General features: G+C 41.8%; 1 protein-coding gene across 1 annotated transcript in view; it reads left to right on the forward strand.

Annotated features, from left to right (window-relative positions):
* The window catches only part of LOC118101002 (rho GTPase-activating protein 23), a 64,905-nt gene that overhangs the window by 692 nt on the left and 44,167 nt on the right, over positions 1-20,046 (forward strand). The gene's annotated exons all lie outside the window — the stretch shown is intronic.

The following is a 20,046-nucleotide window of genomic DNA, read 5'->3' on the forward strand; positions in this document are numbered from 1 at the left end:
ACCGAGGTGGGAGCACAGGTCCTCTGAGCACACAACACCTCATAGAGAGGATTTGTTTCACCACGGTCCTGTAAAAATAGCTTTGCTTGAAAATACAATTGCAACTTTTCACTCTGGCGATCCAGAGTGGACAAGACTTTGAGTTTGGGAGAGTTGACGTACAAATATACAAGAAGAAATAATGAAATATTACTTGCACGGACCCAAGGCTGACCTTTGTGGTATTTTTAATGGTTTCTAATTTGTTTGGTAATATTCAACACTAACAACAAAAATGGAAGTCAAACTTTTTCGATGTAAAAATATTGTTACAGCAGCCGTGCATTTTTTGAATTTGAGTTAAAACAGGAAAACAGTTTATTTTTGCTCATTTGTGGAAACAGTGTCTCAGCCTTGAGTCTCTGGAGTGCAGCAGATGATTGACATGAGAGCCACAGTCAGACAGAGCTGGCCATCACATATCAACATGCGTCTTTCTCTTTACAACATTTAAGAGGTTCAGTTTGTATTCACTCAAACTCTGAAAGCCTGTTAGCTAAGAGATAGCACACAGCACAATTCACTACTGCAATGTTACTGATATGACAACACATGCAGAGTCAGCACCTGCACATCCAGTGCTGTGTGTGTGTGTGTGTGTGTGTGTGTGTGTATTGACTTTGTCTTTTAGAACCGAAGGAACACAGAGGAACTGCAGTGTACCGAGTACAACAACAGAGAGTAACAACTTTTTGTGCTTGTCTCTGTGCAAGAGAGAGAGAGAGAGAGAGAGAGCATCTCTCTGAGACTGAAGCAGTGTTGTGTATTTTTAGCCAGTTGGCTGAAGTGATATGTTTTTTTCTGTCTGTGATCTGCATGTGTGTATGTGAGGACTGTGAGATAGAGTGTGTGGTCTTTTCATAGTGTGTGACAGTAGTAAGAAGAGAGCATGGGAGGTCTGTGGGCTCTTTATGGTATGTGGACATAGAGGACAGTGTATCCTCTAAGATACAGGGCTCTATTTTAACAGACTCTAGGTCTAAAGTTGTAGCAAGTCATTCGATTCATGTCCAAATCTACTTTTGTTAGTTTAATGGCAGAAAAAGAGTTTGCTGTGCCAGGCACATGGTTCATTTGGGTTGAGTGTGAATTCTGAGAAATTAAAACCAGTCAGAGTGGCATCTTCTATTCTGTTTTAAAGTGAGATGGCACTTTATTGGATTGAATCTGTGGTGAGTCTCATGCAAAGGAATGATGGTGGGATGATGGTATCTGATGTTTGCTCACAACCCACATTCTATACATCCCCGTCCATTCTATACAAGAAAACAGGTAGGATGGATTACTTGACACACGCAGTGGTACTCTGAACCAGTGACTGGATCTGACATCATACCCAATAGTCACATTATAAGTGAACATTTACTTTAAACTATCCTGAAGATATTAACATAAAAACCCCATGAACCAGGCCAGAACATTAATTTGACTAAAATAATGATCGAAACAAGTACATTTAATGAGGACACTTAACAGTCCCATGAGCCTTTGCTCTCTTGCTGTCCAAGAGGAAACTATGTGAGAACATGTTACTATCTTGATGATGAGCCTTAAAATAACAGCAGAATACTGAGCCACTGACTTCAGAGGAGGATTTTGTTAGTCAATGACTTTCCACTGTCTCAAGATATCAGTGCACCAACAATACACCTGACCTCACCTCATTTTAGGTCCAACACGCCCATGGACGCTCAGAATGAGAGGGAATTTTCTGTTTTAAAAAATGCGCTGGATGGGAAAATGGCAACTGCAATTATCGGAAACTAGCAAAGACACTTACATCATACTCAGTGTGACTTTACAAGAGCCAAGAGTGTATGAGGGTGGGACAATTCCTTCTGCCTGGTAGAATTACGGAGAAAATCATTAGTCTGAGTGTGCATTGTGTTTTTGGCGCTTGTGTATTAGTGTGTGTGTGTGTGTGTGTGTGGAAACGTCAGGATATCCTGCTCCTGCTCCTGTGAACACACAAACACATTTACTGGAACAAAAAGGCGACGGAGGAGAGCTGATCAACTTTCCAGCAATTACATAAACACTTCTGAACCACTGGCTGAGGCTGGACTAGAATACTTTTAATATGTTGTACTTTTTATGATACTATAGCTCTATACTTAACACACAGGCATCAGATTGGTTGTAGCTCATAACAGATAGAGAGCAGACAGCAGAACAGCCACAGATACAGTTAAAGGCCAAATGCATTGCTATGTGACTCCCAGCCCTTTTACAACTCTCTCTCATGTCTCTCTCTCTCTCTCTCTCTCTCTCTCTCTCTCTCTCTCTCACATACATAGCTAGATGGATGGATGTGTCTGATCATTATTACATTATTTAATTCACTCAAATGTTTAATCCAAATTAAATCTTCCCCCAAAACATGTAGTGAATTATCCTAATGGAAAATCCCATTCACTCTTTCATTTGACTCTGTATCAGGTAAACAGTGCAACACTTTGAGTACTCTACATGTGTATATAGGATGATTAAGTAGGGTCTGAGTGAAACAGCGAACTAAGGCACTACTGAAAAAGTGCATGCATGCTTAAAAACCCTCCTTAGATAAACATTTAAAAATACATATCCTGTGAAACAGCGGAAAGGGCTTTGTGTGCCCTGGTCAACATACATGAGTTTTTACTGTGTGACTCACTGAAGTGACTCACACTGAGCTGACATGTCCTCTGCAGCAAGTCCAGTTCGGCAGCCCCCCTGTCTGAAGCCTCCGAGCCTTACAGCCAGTTATAGTGCACTGGCTGCTTGTACTCTAATGGGCTGTTTGTGTGTGTGTGTGTGTGTGTGTGTGTGTGTGTGTGTGTGTGTGTGTGTGTGTGTGTGTGTGTGTGTGTGTGTGTGTGTGTGTGTGTGTGTGTGTGTGTGTGTGTGTGTGTGTGTGTGTGTGTGTGCTCTTACATGTAGATTTCATTCAGTACACTGCCCTTACAGAGGCTGAGAGATGGGCAGAACGACAAAGGAAACAAAGACAGGAAAATGGCCAGAGGGGCAGGCTTGTGTTTGAATGGAGACCTTTAATAAGTTACAACCAGTAACAATTCATTATTAATATGGACCGAGCTATGAGATAAAGATATGTTAAGATTCCATTTCTGTAAAGATTATTTGAAGGCAGAGCAGACCCAGACAGGAAGTGATACCATTGTAGATCAATATCCCTACTACTAATACTTCTGCTCCTATCAGTGAACAGTCAAACACACAGTTGTGCTTGGCAGGTAGTTGGACAAACCCTTCTTCTGTGCTCACATCGATGTGGCGACGGTTACTTGAAAACCAACTGATGCCGAATTACTCATGAAAACATTCAACACATTACTTTTCGATTTTACTCAGCAACAAAACATATCACAGAAGACTTTGTTACTCGACAGCGCTGTCAAAGGTGGCTTTAAACAACCCCACAGCCTCCACACGTCACTGCAATAGGAAGGGAGAAATTGGGCTTTAACATTACGCAGCCCCGAGTGTTTACTGGCCCTCCAGCTGCTAACATCTGCTTTGCCGCAGTGGATGCACACAGCTCTCCTGCAGTCGCCTCCTCAGGGACTCCCCTTCGACCTTGGAACTAAACTAGGTGGAATCCTGAAGTAACAGCCTGACTGGGATCAGTAGCTGCAGCCGCTGAATCCCAAACTGTACTAGCTTAACACTACTTCTTACTGAAAATCACATTACTTCTAAGTAATGCATAACTGCCCACTGGCTTCAGGGGGCACAGTGAGAGCAGCAGGTTCAGTGTCTCCTCAGGAAGTACCGTTGCGTGGTCACCTGTGTTTTGTGGTCACAGATAGAAGCACCACAGATGATGATAAAAGGCTTGAATCCTAAACAGGAGAGCGACAAGTGAAACAAGAACAATGAAAATCAGAGGGATGACGACTGCACACTCTTTATTCAACCCAATCAGACAAAACTTTTTATAATACTGCTCTTATAGAATAATATATCATCATGATGTCATTTATACCACATGATGACATGATGAAGACAAATGAAATTGCTCAATCAAAATAACATGAAGAATGTGTCTCTAATCTTAGTGGTTGAACAAGTTACAGCACTATACAATGTCATTTCCTGACTTCACAGTGATGTCGGAATGACATAATTCTTTCTATATGATTTTTTGATCTGTGTAAGCTTCACGTTGAGTCTGTATAGGATGCAGAGATACCTGGAAAAATGCATTTTGGAGCTATGCATGAAGCCATGGCGACTTCTTCACGACATCACTTATCCTATGACGTCATATAATCAGGTATCATTTTCTGATCAATATGAGCTTTATATCGTCTCACTATTGTTTGTAGAGATATCTTGGAAAATGTGTTTCTCGGACCATATTTCTGTTCCTTCGCCTTTTACTGATAAGTGCCAAATGTGATTCACCTGGAGATATCCTCACAAGCAATATTTCTACCAGGTGAAAATATGTGATAATGGAGCCTGTGTGTAGACAGCTGTGCTGCGTCAGCATCATCATATACCTGTGAGATAGATGACCTCACTATGCAGCTGAAACACACACACACACACACACTGATTCAAAGATAGTGGCCCACCTCCCAGTCTGACTTTCATGTGTGTCAAGTGTTGTGTATGTAATATCCACGCTCAGTTCAGGGTATTTTTGTCTGATGTTGTCTTTGCACAGCTTTGATCTTTTTTCATAAATATTTGTATAACTGTGCCATAATTTCCTGAAGAAATCAAAAGGAACTTACAGTTACAAATCTGCAGTGAGTTTAAATTCACAGTGATTGGTATCCTGTCAAATCAGATGTGTTTTGTGGCACTACAACATCATGGCACTTCCATTCAATACAATAAAATTCAATTTTATTTGCATAGTGCCAATAATATACATTATTTCATGGCACTGTACATTGGGAGGTTGAAACCTTAAAAATGATAGAGAAGGGGGAGAGAGAGGAGAGAGAGACCAGGAACAGTTGTGTAACCATCATATTTAAGCTCTTTCAGAGTGGTTGTTATAATGAACCATCCCCCCCATAACATATTAGAAAATCCATGTATTACTCACATGGTCACAAAGGTCTTACTGAGGACAAATAAACAAATGAGCCGTGCTAAAATCTGCCCAGTGATGTCATCTATGCACAGACCAACATTGCAGTTTAGCCCGACGAGCAGTTTGTATTTACCGGTCAATACTGTGCTCAGTGTTAGTGTTTTCTTAGAGGAGACACTACCATTGCTGTACGGTTTTGTCACACAATGACATCCTGCACTTTTTAAACGTGATTAAGTCTGTTACCGAGTCCAAACATTATGAAGTGAGACACAAAAGCATGGAGGGGCTGTTTTCATGGTCAGGCCTGTGATCGACGATCCCGGCAGCCGACCTGAGTCTTATCAGCACTCAGCAGAGCAGAGGGGAGGAGGACGGGGGGGGAGGGAGAGACAGAGGGGGAGGGGTGGGGGACAAAAGAGATCGGGGTGGGAGTGACAAATTATAATGATAAGTCTTCATTACTGCTTGCTGATATTTCAGTGTTTGATCACATTCAGCTGTGGCAGACTGAAGTCTTTGTGCAGCTCACTGGTGTCTGACAGGACACAGTCATTCTTACACACTCTCAAATTTGGGGAACTGCTATTGAAATTCCACTGCAGTGAATTTAAATCATTGATATTTTCCCCAAATACTGTTTTGGTGACTGTTTCCGAGCACTTTTTTTCATGTACTTCCTTGTAGACTACTTTGTATGAATGATTGATGGTGTAACTCATGGGCACATCACTATTAAAGAACAGCACTGCTGTCGGGACATTGAATTGTTAGCAGGAGACCCCCCCTACCTACCGTGGGAGTTCTCGCATGTTATCGCGATAGTATATGTTCCCCCCTCTGCTAACGCTGATGCAGTCAGTGATGTCCTGCACTCTGTGGTGAGCAGGCTGCAGACACAGCAGCCACAGGCTCCCCTCCTCATCTCTGGGGACTTTAATCATGCCTCTCCATCCTCCACTCGGCCCGTTTTCACCCGGTACGTCACATTCCTCACCAGAGACAATAAAATACTGGACCTTTTCTATGCCAACACCAAGGAGGCATATAACCCAACACCCCTCCCCACCCCCTTGGAAGATCTGATCACAACCTGGTTCATCTCCTGCCTGTGTACAAACCTCTGGTGCACAGGCAACCAGCTGTGACCCGCACATTGAAGAGGTGGTCCGATGAGACGGATGAGGCTCTGAAGGACGGTTTCAAGTCAACTGTGTGGGAAGAACTCTGCGAGGATCATGGGGAGGACGCTGACAGCCTCACAAACTGCATTACAGATTACATTAACTTTTGTGTGGAGAAGACTGTACCCACCAGGTCTGCAACAACAAGCCATGGATTAATCCGGACATGAAAGCCCTCCTCAAGGTCAAAAAGAGGGCTTTTAGGTCAGGAGAGAAGGAGGAGCTGAAAGCTGTTCAGAAGGAGCTGATGAGGAGGATCAGGGAGGGGAAGAACAGCAACAGGAAGAAGATGGAGGACCAGCTGCAGCAGAACAACATCAGCGGTTTCTGGAGAGGTTTGAAAACAATCTCTGACCATAAGAAAGCTGAGTCCCAGGCTGTAGGGGACCAAAAGTGGGCAACTTGAACTTGAACTAGTTCTTCACAAGTTTGATCAGGCGCCTTCCCCTCCCCCGTCCTGCCAGTCCAGCTGCAACCTCCCTCACCTGCTCCCCCAGTACAATGCCCCACCTCCTCTTCCAAACCCCTTTCCACGGCCCCCAGCTCTCAGTCACCCATCACCACCGGCCCGGTGAACATCCCTGGAATGGATCATGCCAGCACACTCTTTAAGAAGAGCCAGAGCAGACTGTATATCTGCTCAGGAGACTGAGATCTTTTGGAGTGCAGGGGACACGCCTGAAGACCTTTTATCACTCTGTGGTGGCATCGGCCATCTTCTTTGAAGTAGTTTGCTGGGGCAGCAGCATTTCAACTGCTGACAGGAAGAGACTGGACCGACTGATTAGGAGGGCCAGCTCGGTCCTGGGATAACCCCTTGACCTAGTGGAGGTGGTGGGACAGAGGAGGATGATGGCTAAGCTGTTTTGTGTGATGGACAACCAGTCCCACCCCCTGCAGGACACCATCACAGCACTGGGCAGCTCCTTCAGGGACAGACTGATCCACCCTAAGTGTCTGAAGGAGAGGTATCGCAGGTCTTTCCTTCCTGCAGCAGTACAACCAACTCCCAGTAGAACTACACGCACCCATTATGGACTGCACTTTAACTCTGGTTTAACTCTCTTAACTGTGAAATATTCAGTGTTAGTGCAATACATTGGTTCATGTGCAATCCATTCACTGTACATGAATATTCTCACACTGTACATATTTTTTACACTTAAGTCTTGCATGTTACTTATCATTACTTACTGATGCCTATTTTTGACTCCTGCTGCTGTAATATTGCAAATTTCCCCATGGTGGGACTAATAATGAATTATCTTATTTTATTTTATCTTATCTTATCTTCACTTATCTTATCTCAAGATGTGGCTCCTGGGATGCCACGATTGTTCACCCCAAAACTTACACTTAGATATCTTCTGATCAAAATGATTTGGCTTCACTTTTGGGGGCCTCTCATGTCATCCATCTTTATACACAAACTATGGATCAAGTACCTGCACGACCACTGTAATCACTGCTAATGTTAGCATGCTAACAAGCTAAACTAATGTCTTGTTTATGGTTAACATTGCCTGCCAAACATCAGCATTGTCAGTGGCACCATGTTACGTAACCACTATAGCTAAGTGCAGATACAGAGCTGCCAGCATGGCTGTGGGCTCTTACTGCACACTTCACTGATTCCCACTGTCCTCACAACCATTTGACCTGTCAGTACAGGAGGACAGTGGGCAGAGACATCAGTCTGAAATCAATTGAATGTTTGTTTTACACTACAAAGTGCATTGAATGACCATCTTTAAAAGTACAAATGAACTTGTTTGCTGCAGTTTGTGCTGTGATGAGCTGGTCTGTTCATATTTAGGTTTGTATGACAGGTTGGGCTGTTCCTGCTGACCTCTCCTCTCTAGTCTCTCCACATTGCATGGCTAGTTAGTGACCACTGGTTGTACACTACTGTTCAAGATGCGTTGTAGGAAACAAAGAGTCCACTATATAGGTTAAAATAATAAAATATGCAGCAGAATAAAAACATGCTTTTATTTTCTGATTGATTAATCGTATTTCTTCTGTCCACCACAGTCCTCTCTGTCCATCGTGAAACTGTGAAACTTGTAGTGAAACTGGATTCCTGTTCACACGATGTTAGGACGAACAATTGGCAGAGAAACCAAACTGAAATGTGAAATAACAGGGGGAGTTGGGATGTGATTAGAAAATGTTTTGTCACATTAGATGCAATGAAAGCATATTTGTTTGAACATGCATTTTGAACATTTTTTTAAAAAATATTTGTATTTTTGTATATTTGATAATAAGACTACGTGGGTTTATGATATCAACTATTCACTCTACCGCTTACCTCTGGTGTTTCTCACTGGCTTCAGTTTGTCCTGCACATCTGTCCTCATTCAGCCAGAAACCATCTGGTGTTTCACTGACCTGATCTGTCTCTGCCTCCCGCCTCAGAGAAACATGCACCCAGACATTTGCAGCTTTAAAGCTATGCAAGACAAAAGTCACAGCAGCGGCCGCTGTTCACTTTCATATTTAAAAATAGCACTAACTGCTCAGCTGCTATGAATTTCACTGCTGCTTGACTGCTGATCCTCCTTTCTAATTAGAAGTTCCTGGTTTGACCTCTGTCTTCTCGCTGCACTGAAAACAGACGACTGTGTGCAAGAGCGTCCAAGTCTTTTCCTTAAGTCTCTCACACTCTTTATAGAAACTTAATTTACTTTCAACGAGAAAACAACAGTATAAGTGGGGGTTAGTATTTCAGTGTTATTTCAGGAACCTCAGTGTGGTGGAACACCAAGACATGAATACCAATGTCTTCAACGTTCTATGAGTGCTTTGAGTATGAAACTTTGATCACTGACATGATCGGAACGATGAGATAGCTCATCTAAAAGATACAAGCTGCAAACCCATCTGATGTCACTTCCATGTCAAGACAGTTTCATCACATTAGCCCTTTTTCAGACATGTCCTCAAAGGGACACACACATGAACAACACAGGAGAAGATTCTCTGGTCTGACGCATTCAGAGCACCAACAAATTCTCCAGAGCACTCAGTCGCAGGGTGGCGCGGCAGGCAGAGGCAGGAAGTAACGTATTCACTTAGCTGCAGATGTCACATGGAATTGTTTTCTGCTCATCAACACCATCAACGGCCCTTATCATCAAAAACTCTTGACTTCTCTGTCTGTCTTCTACGTGTATGGCTCCGCGTTTTCATTTGGAGACATTTGTTTTTTTCATTTTTGCGTCTGTCGCATTTTACAAGTGTCTGTGTCCGCACATCGACATCTGTGGACTTTCTGTGGACTTCATACTTCAGGATGGTTAGGCTACTTAAGCCGTTTTCCCCGGATGCAGTTGCTCATTCGCAGCTTGATAACACTGGGAACATATTTTTCAACGGCATCATGGACATAAATGCCGTTGCATACATTACATTACATAATTCTTATTCCGTTTAAGGAGCTGACTCCTCTTTAAACTCCTATCGTTGTGACACTCACTGACGTAGAGGAAACTAACCCTCTGATTCAACTAATAACCTTCAAACAGGTCAAAATGCCGTCATCACACACACACACACACACACACACACACACACGGTCAGTGCTTAAGCAGCTGCTCCTCATTGTTTGCCCATGAATTCATGGCTTTAGACAAACTTCACCAAACAATACAGTGAAATCCATGTGGCTGATTTAATGAAGGAGGAATGTGGTGGTGAAAAACAATCCCAGTTTTTTTTTCAGCTGTTGTTTCTAACGTGCTCAGATTTTATTTTCATCTCTCCTCTCGTCACTCTCAGCGGTTTCCTTCAAAACAAATCATTTTTGGCGGCTGAGCAAAGGAACACATCATGCCAGAGACGATATATGTTTGTAATTAACACACAAACAAGCTGAACTTAGTGAAATCTGTTACGATAGGAAGGCTAATCATGTTTGAAAAACTGCCCAGGTTTTGCTGCTGATATTTTACTTTAGGTGTGACATCGTACTTGTGCTGTGGCCCTGCTGGGCTGATGTGGGACATCATCAGTGTGATGAGCAGCATGGCTCACACACACAGCAGCTGATGGTACCATCTGCGCAGTCACACACACACACACACACACACACATCTATCTACCTGTAATACACATACATCATTACACACACTCACACATCCCATCATGTGTGTGTGTGTGTGTGTGTTTGTCGGTTTTCTGCTCTGCTTCATTCAGCTACATCAGAGCTTTAAATAGAACGATGAAAGCCTTATTTCAGTCGAGTGTGTGTTTGCTCCTGACCTGATAATAGGTTTCCTCCAGAGTGCATCTCCCTGAGGGTCCTCCGGAGAGAACATGGCAGCTGTGTGTGTGTGTGTGTGTGTGTGTGTGTGTGTGTGTGTGTGTGTGTGTGTGTGTGTGTGTGTGTGTGTGTGTGTGTGTGTGTGTGTGTGTGTGTGTGTGTGTGTGTGTGTGTGTGTGTTGATGAAGTGGTTCCGCCTGCTTCCTCTGAACTTTTATCTTTTACACATGAAGTTCAATTTCCTTGTGATGGTTAGGTTTACTCACCCTGTGAAAACATTAGGCTCTGGAGGAGCTTTGTCAGGTCTAAGAGAATGACCCTTATGATGTCATAGTGATGTCACCAGGGTTGTCCCAGCTTGGAATAAAAGCCTGTGTTGAAAGTTGGAGGGGAGGAGTTTAAAAGATGTGGGTGTTTATCAGAAAGGAAGTGTCTCATGAAAAGATGGTACTGTTAATATAGGAATGTAATGTTTTTTAAAACAGGATATCTTGGCCTCTTTGATTTGATGTTGACCAATATTGTTTGGTTCATTACTTTTTATTAAGGTTGCACAACCATATTAGTTACAGCCAACTTGCCCATGCCAGCAATGAGACGTGGCAAGGAAAGGTCAAAATGTTGAATATTTCCATCTAGATGTCAGCAAATACTGAAGCCAAATGGAGGATGGAGGACAGCCGTTTTTAACTTATCTTAAAAGTGAAAGCTGCGCGTGACAAGATATACTGGCACCAAGTAGCACAGCCTTAAACCTGCAGGAGGTTTAAGTCAGGTGACTAAGCCGAGCTGGCACCAGGGGCGTAAATGCGAACCCTTCCAGAGATTGTGCGTGTCAGGATGCAGCGAAAAGCCAGAGAAGAGTTTGTGTGTGTGTTTGTGTGTGTGCCTGAAGTGAAGTGACAGAGTGCGCATGTGGATGTGAGCATGGTGAGTGGTGGTGGGGTTTAAATCCAGCAAAGGCTCTTGTGTAATTGTAAGTGGGCCTGTGCTTTGTGAGATTGACATGTGCTCTCTGTGAGGATCCAATACTGTATATTCCACATATGGATGAATGGAACAGAGGGGATTTCACAGCTCATCTCACCATCAGGTGTTTGTGTTGGGATCAGGATTGATAGGAAGACTTAACCTATCACCATTCTTTACCAGTTTTCCATTAAATACATTACAATTACCAAAAAAAGACAATTTGCAGAGAGCATCAAAGTTTCATGATGTGAGTTTCACTGTATTTTTACTTTTATCTTACTGCACTGGAAAGTAATATGTTGGATTGTGGTTAAATTTGTCACAAGCACAAAATGTACATATGTGCAGCTGCAAAGTATTTTGCTGCAAGTATTATATACAAAGCTAAAAGTAAAGAATACCAAATAATAAAAAAACAAGAAGGGTAGTTTTAAAGGAATAGTTTAACTCTCGGGTAAATATATATTCAGTATATCCACATACTTTCCAACTCAGATTCATATCAAGACTGTGTGGAAGGTGTTGTTAGCCTAGTTTTCATAAAGACTGGTTGCAGCTTGCTTGGCTTTGTAGCCTATGGTTGAATATAGGTCTACCACTAATTCTTAAGCTCAGTAATTTACATGATGTTGTAGTTACGTGCTGTTTAACCAGTGAAACAATAACTGATTGATATTGATACAATTGTCTTACAGACATGTTGAATATGTATTTCAAGAATGAACTAAAAGCTCAGGCCTGTGAAAATACTTCTCTTTATTCAATGCTTTGGATTGTATTGTATTGTACAATTAGGTTGTTTCACACATGAATTATGCCAGACACCACTGATTATGTCAGGCTTAGATGCAACACAAGAAGTCACAGTTAAATTCTAAACAATTTTTTAGTTGCAAAATCATGAATCATGATGGATGTTGTATGGTGTCTGTGATGTTTCTCCTGCTCCTTTAGCTCTGTGTTTGGTCTCCACCACCCCCTAAAGGAGAAATTCAGTCTCTGAAGCAGTTACATGTTCACCATGTTGACCAGCTGCTTGCTGCTGAGCAGGTAGAGACAGTGGCTTTACAAGAGGGGAGAGTTGTCAGAGTTAACTGTACAGTAACATTATGAGACAGAACAATGTGCTGCAAGATTTTTATAGATCATAAAAAGCTCAGTAGAGGCAGAGGACCTAAAAGATTTGATCGTAATTCTTTGTGTGTTTGTTGCAATAACATCATCCATCACAGCCGTCTTTGTTATTTCAAAAACACACGCTGCTTTAAATACCCAGGAGCCAGACTTAAGTGGAAGGAGAGCAAAGTAGTCCAGGGCTCACTGAACAGAAAGCTCACTTACTGCTGGCTGGAGGACAGTTTGGATTTTGGATTGCAGTGTCTCTCTCCGTGGTTGCAGACGAGGGCTAGGATACCAAATTGTCACCTTGTGTAACATTCAGTAAACTTTGGTGAAACTTGTCATTTGCTTCCAACTCCACAGAGTACACGACGTCCAGAGATGGAAGTGTGTGGTGTGCACTGTGGCTGCGAGCGAGTGACACTGATGTGAGGTGATTATTGAGTCTCTCTCTGAAGCTATAGAGCGCTAACTCAATCAGCAATTTACTTGTGATCGGGCCAGGACAGCTCATCCGTGGAGACACGACTGGACCTAGTGTGCAGCCTTTTAATAGTGTATGCACGTGTTAATCTGAGCAAACTCTTCCTTCCATCAAACCCCACTTTATTCCTCTTTGTGAGGAAAAAAAAGAGTCATTCCCATTCTTCAGCATCTAATGGTCAGCTCGGCCCCCTACTGGCCTTCTTGCATCACTGCGTGTTCTATCCATGGCTTCACTGAGGATTAGATGGATTAGATATTTAGCGAAAATCTCCCAGTGCTGTTGTAAACAGACAGATGGGTGTGCTCCCCATCCTCCCCCAACATCAAGCACACACGCACACACACACACACACACACACACACACACACACACACACACACACACACACACACACACACACACACACACACACACACACACAGTCTCACACTCACCAGCCTCTCTGCTGTCTTGCCAGGCCACAGAATAACAGAACACAGACAGATGTTCTATTTATTTAAGACTTTAATTTAAAAATAAATATATCCACAGATTGAAAGATAATTTCAATTCTATTTTTATGGTCTCTTATTTATAGTGTTTTTCTTGAATTCATGGGAAATATTTTAATTTGTTGATGCTAATAGATATTTATTCTAAATTCTTTGTTTTTCCGAGTGACCAACAGACTCATTTGCTCGTTTGTTTGTCTGTCTGTTGCAAGATAACACAAAAACTACTTAACTGATGTTGGAAAGGCTGGGGCATGGGCCAAGGAAGAACCTATTAAAGTTTGGCATGGATATAGACAAAGAGACGAGTCCAGGATTTTTTTTTATCACTTTATTTATCCAAATAAAAATCCGGATCTAATGGAATTAAATGTGGTTTCATAAAGGGGCTGTTGGGCCTTGGCAGAGGTATGCACTCTATTTAGTGACCTGGTGTTAACATCCATCTTGGTTGGCAATGTGTGCATGCGTGCCCATGTGTGTGTGCATGTGTGTGGGTGAGGGAAGGAAAGAGAGAGAGAGAAAGCAGGGCAAGGAAGGATTTTTTTCCCATTTCAAATAGTACAAAAAAAGAAGTTGGTTGTCAATGTTAACACTGTGTTGGTGATCACAAATAAATTAATGTCTATGAAAGATTAAGAAGTTTAAAGAAAAAGAAAAGAAAAAACCTGTTATGAAACAAATGTGTCCCGTGACTCGGGACACATTTGTGTTCACGCTGCCAAAAGAATGTCGTCACATATGTTCAAGACCACCTCTGAATGTGGACTGAGTGATCGCATCTCAAGTGCGACCTTATCAGATAACCTGAAACGGATGTTTATACCAGGTCTGAACAGTGAAGTTTCAGTACAGCAGGAGACATTTGCTAGTTTTTAAATAATTAAATTTGATAAGTATGTTTGAAGGAACACATGCAACTTCAGGAGGTTAGAAATCATGTGGTTGAAAAAGTATTTTTCTCCTCACTATGTGAGACCAGTTCAATTATTGTGACTAGATCCTGGCCAGCAGTGAATGGCTGTGAAGGTGAGGAGCACTCCAGGCAAAAGTGTCTGTGTTGCTTCACAGTTAGGTTTTCAAACAAACAACTTAACCTGCCTCATAGGCCCTAAAATACATTTTGTTGTTTTGTTGTGTGGCATCACTGGTAAACTAACCCTTTTGCTTTGTTGTTGCTCATCTGATTTATAATTTTTTTGAACAAAGACCACAGTGTACATCCTTTAGCGTCTCCAACTATATTGTCCCTCATTACAAAATACTGCATATCAAATTAACACGTTAACTTCCATATCCTCATCTGGGCTTCCAGCATTTCCCAGAGTCCGTAAAGACGAGCTGCTGAGTGGGAAGGACTGTTCATGAAAAGCCTCATAGTCACAGGAAAATATGACTTTCTGGCTTTTCTGATGCTCCATTTGGTGAAAGGACGGGCAAGAGTCCAAGTCACAAAGTGCTGGAAGATTAGACAAAATAAACTCCAGCATTAACACAAACACATTTGGTTTAAAAAGGTGATATAGAGCATTTATCACCGAAACCAATCTTATTAGATTCCACAATATTGCAATAAAAGCTAAATACATAAATCCACCTCTCCGAAATCCCCACACTGGCACCAGCCAGGGTTGTGGGCAGATTTACGACTGTACAGTCTCTGTGGCAGGAGGTGAGGGGAGGATGGAGGAGGACAGAAGGTTAACTGAGGGGGGAGGGGCATGGGTACATGAGGACAGGGGGATGATGGGAGGACGTGGAGGTTGCGTCTCCACAGGCCCCCTGCAGTGGGGGTGAAACTCTTTCCAGAACAATGCCAGATTAGTGCCTCCACATATGCACTCACACACTCATGCACACACACACCTCCTCCTCCTTCTGCATCTCAGCAATCATCACTTTCCAACACAATGTGTGGATTAAATCCTCAGCAGCCTTGTTTTTATTGGAGCACAGGGGTGTTAGGATAAACACCAGAGGGTCTCAGTGTCGTCAACAGTGGGTTCGGATGTAAGAAAATGTTGAAAACTCTTTGTTCAGGGATGTGTTGAGATCAACCGGGACGCTAATCTCTTCTGATGCAAAATCTGATTAAATAATTCCAATAAATCCCCAATCCACATTTTGGGGTAACATTTAAAATCAAACAAAGACTAACAGGGGACCATCAGAGCAGGAATTCACAAACATACTCAGTAAATAAAAATGCTTAAACTCATTAAGCATTTTTAAAGCTTATTAAACAGATTTTTACATAGTTGTGTGTTTGTCTATTTGTCTGATATTGTGTTGCTGTTATTCAGGAGACATTGCAAGTTTTATTCTGGCATTTTAAAGGTTCGAGCATCAACCACTGCAGAAAAAAAGAGGAAGAAACAAATCTAATGGATTTTATGGAATTTGGTTTGGAAACTTTGGTGTCAAATAGTAACAAGTGATCACTTGACATAAAGATTTAATTTAGTTTATATTCCTCTTTTATATCCTGTGTGTAGTGTCAAGCCTGAAAAGAGGTTCACTGCATTTCCCACTTTGTAAAATATTTTTATTCCGATACATTTTGACACTTGCACAGTCACTTTGGTTCACAATTGTTTCCTTCTCTTATTGCTGCATTGTGGACTTTTATTTATCCTGATACTTTACCAGCAGCAACTGACACAATGAGCAGTCAGCAACAATGATGAAAGCATCAGTCTCTTGCTTGTGATGTGTGCTCTCGGACATGAAAAACAAATACAGGGACTGTATTTTATTTAGCACTTTCCTTGTATTATCTATCACTTAAAGTTTTGCAACAGTCACCCAATCACACACACATTCATACTATATGCTGCCCTTTTTCTATCAGGGGCCGTTTGGGGTTATATCTTGCCCAAGGACACATTGTCATTCAGACTGTAGGAGCTGGGGATTGAGCTTCTGACCACACTCACCCAGACTCTGAGAACAGTCAAAACAATGTGTACATTTTTCATTTGTCTGTGAAGGTTCCCATTCATCCAGGTCGTGATCACGATGATTCACTCAAGAAGATTTGAATCGAGGGCAACTGGACATGACGATGTTTCACCTCTTCTCACTTTATTAGTTCTGACGTGAAGAAGCTTCAACAATCAAGGGCAGTTACCCTCGATTTAACATTTTTATGTGATTCTGGCGTCTCACAGACTGTGAAGTACTTACTTGTCTGGTCAGACCAGTGGTGCACTGTCCATGATTTGATGTATTCATTTACAGATATTATATATTATTTTCCATACAGTATTTTCTTATGATTGTTCTTGCTGCACAGTAAGATTACTGGCTATAGCAAGTTTCCTTGTAAAAACCATCAGTGACCTGCATAACTAATTCAACACTTGCTGTGGTTTATGTCACAGTGTGGTCTGAAGGAGCAAACATGCTCTTTAAAGAAAAAAGAAACCCGACTTCATTAACCAGCAAACAGAAAACACCTCCAAGATCCTGATCAGACATCATGACACCGGATGATGATGGCTGATGAAGTGCTGACATCACGTCCTGTGATCCATGAGGTGATGTAAGAGTGATGTAAGCGAGCAGGAAACATTTTCATTTGGAAAAAAACGCAAACACATCTATTCATTTTGAACATCCTCGTGATCTGCGTGTGTGTATTTTGGTCACATGTTCCTATTTTAGCATAAACAATGATCTTGTCAGTTAATCTCATGGTCTTCTGAGGTCCTGGTTAAGGTTAGGGTTGGGCATGAATTGGTCAAGGTTAAGGTTAGGTAAAAGGATTTGGTCAGCCTATCCTATGTGTGTGTGAGTGTGTGAGTGTGTGAGTGTGTGTGTGTGTGTGTGTCATCATGGCAAAATGTGGTCCTAGAGGCCTCACTTGATGGAAAATGAGATAGAAATGTAAGCTAAGTTTGAAGATAGGTGTGGTCTGAGTTGTTTGCATAGTGCTCATGTAATAATGCAGGGAACTAGTGTCTAGTGTCTAGTGTGTGTGTGTGTGTGTGTGTGTGTGTGTGTGTGTGTGTGTGTGTGTGTGTGTGTGTGTGTGTGTGTGTGTGTGTGTGTGTGTGTGTGTGTGTGTGTGTGTATGAGCAGCAGAAGGCCAGCAGGGGGTGTACGAGTGTGTAGCTAGTTTCAGCTTCTTTCTCTCTACTCTTTTTCCCTAATCATTTCATGTTCTGTTATTACACAATGAAGTGTGTGTGTGTGTGTGTGTGTGTGTGTGTGTGTGTGTGTACATGTATGTGTATGTTTGTGCGTCATCTTTCCTCTGTCCTGAGGGCACTGTCGGCCAACATCAGCATTGGGCTGTATCTCGCTCCACTGACCATCAGCACACACATACACTCTTCCAGTCATAAATATTCTCCCTCTAAATACCATAACACAGTAGAAGGAGAGAGGGGGAGATTGATAAAAAAATGGGATACAAACAAGCTTAAAACAACAAACAAAATAAACAGTAAATATCAGCTTTTATCTGTCTTGTATCAATTGCGATTGTATCTTATTAGATACATTTAAATGCTCAATTAAACAGCAAGCAATCATCAAGAGTCAGCTGAGAGAAAATGTCATGCAAAAGAGGTTTTGCTGAGATTTCTCAAAATCTTGGCCCTGGAAGTAAGGTTGTTATTGTTATTTTCCTTTTTCTATTTTTTAATTCCTTTATAAAGTTTTAATCGAACAGTTTTATAAAGCAAAATAATGATGCCCAAATTAAATAGGCAAACAAACTGAATAGTCAAACTGAACATGTCTGCACAAGATATTCTCAAACAATGTATTGTATTGGGTTGATATGTTTAATATGATATGTAGTTCCACCATTACTGATGAATCTGAAACTATATAGGCTGTGAAAATGTCATTTAAATGATAATAATTCGTTTTTCCTTATATGTTTTGAGCCAGTCGTAATCAATCAGGGCTTTATTTGGACAGTTTTAAGCAAACAGTGGTTGAGGCAAGGGGAAATTAAGAAAATAGTCCGTCTTCTTTAAAACTAGAAGACAGACTCATCAATTTAATGCAAAGTTATTTTCATACCTGGGAGATAAACTGGGGACCTTGGCTGGAAGCAGTGTCCACAGATATGCCATGAAGTCTGAAAAAATGTTCCATCAGTAAATCAGAACCTTTGCCGGCAGACGGAAGCTTAGACAGCAGACACAGTGCCACAGTTTTCTTTTAAATCTGTCAGCTATAGTGATGATGACAACGTTAACTTGCAAAAGTGAACTCACAATGACAAGTGTCCTTAGAGTGGCAGTGGCAGGGCAAACAGTAATGGGTAAAAACATAACCTCCTTATCAACCAGATTATAACAGGCATCATACAAAGCATGCTGGTTCCATTTAATGCCCACTGCTCTATCTGGAACTAAATAAGTACTGCTCACACAGATTCAGCAGGCCGCAGAGCTTGTAGTGTAAAGTGCTCTGAGTGGTTTATAAGACCGGAAAAACACCATATTAACTGTTTATGGTTAAAGCACAAAATCAACTGAGGTGCTCTCATCCTGAGGCACTGCTATGAATAGTGTCCCGTGTCCAAAGGTCGTTGTTCGAACCAAACTGTGCAAATTGTATCGTTGGTTTACTTAAATTCAATTCAATATGGCGTCAAATCCTAATATACATTATCTTAAGGCACTTTAGATAGAAGGATTCATTAAATGTATGAGTGATTGGCTTTATACGGTATACAAAAAGGACTTCTAATGTGAAGTGCTTTGAGCGCTTATTGAAGCCGTTTCTTTAGACATGACCTCCTCAGGAAGTCTGGAGAATTGGCTCCAGACTCTTATCTCCAAAACCTTTCTTGGCACATTAGTCTGTGTCCTTTAAGCATTTGGCAATGCATCCTGAGATAACTGCATTATTTTTTTTTGTTTTTGTTTTTGCGTCGTATGTGTGTTAGAAATGTCATCATGCAGTAAACCTCGGCCCTTAGCACAGGGACCTGCACAGTCTGCGGTAGAAGTAGTTGAAGGGGAAGTGGGGGAATGCAGTTTATTGCCAATGAAGGGTTGACGACAGGATGAAGGATTGATGGCGGTGCATGTGCAAGTGAAATGCTCTGGAGCTGTGCATCTGATTCATGTCATGTCAGAGGTCCAGCCCAGAGAGCAGCCCATGCATGCACACATGAAACACAGCCCGGTGTTTAACCATCAGCAGCAGGAATACAAGTGAGCATTCTGTCAAATGTCCTGTAGCCTGCTAAATGTCAGTGTGCACAGCTCTGGCCACACACACTCTTGATGTGTTGGTTTATATGAAAGCTCGTGCACCACTAGGACCTTTGTCAAGTGAGAATTAAACTGTCCCCGCTGCCCGTCACTTTCCAAACAAAAGCTTTATTTAAAAATAACTAAGTGTTAGTTAATACATGTGACAAAGTGAATCACTGTTCTAGCGCTGGATTTGACCGATGTTGTTTGTCT

This window comes from Hippoglossus stenolepis, chromosome 21, assembly GCF_022539355.2.
Source record: "Hippoglossus stenolepis isolate QCI-W04-F060 chromosome 21, HSTE1.2, whole genome shotgun sequence".
In the NCBI taxonomy this organism is placed as follows: Eukaryota; Metazoa; Chordata; class Actinopteri; order Pleuronectiformes; family Pleuronectidae; genus Hippoglossus; species Hippoglossus stenolepis.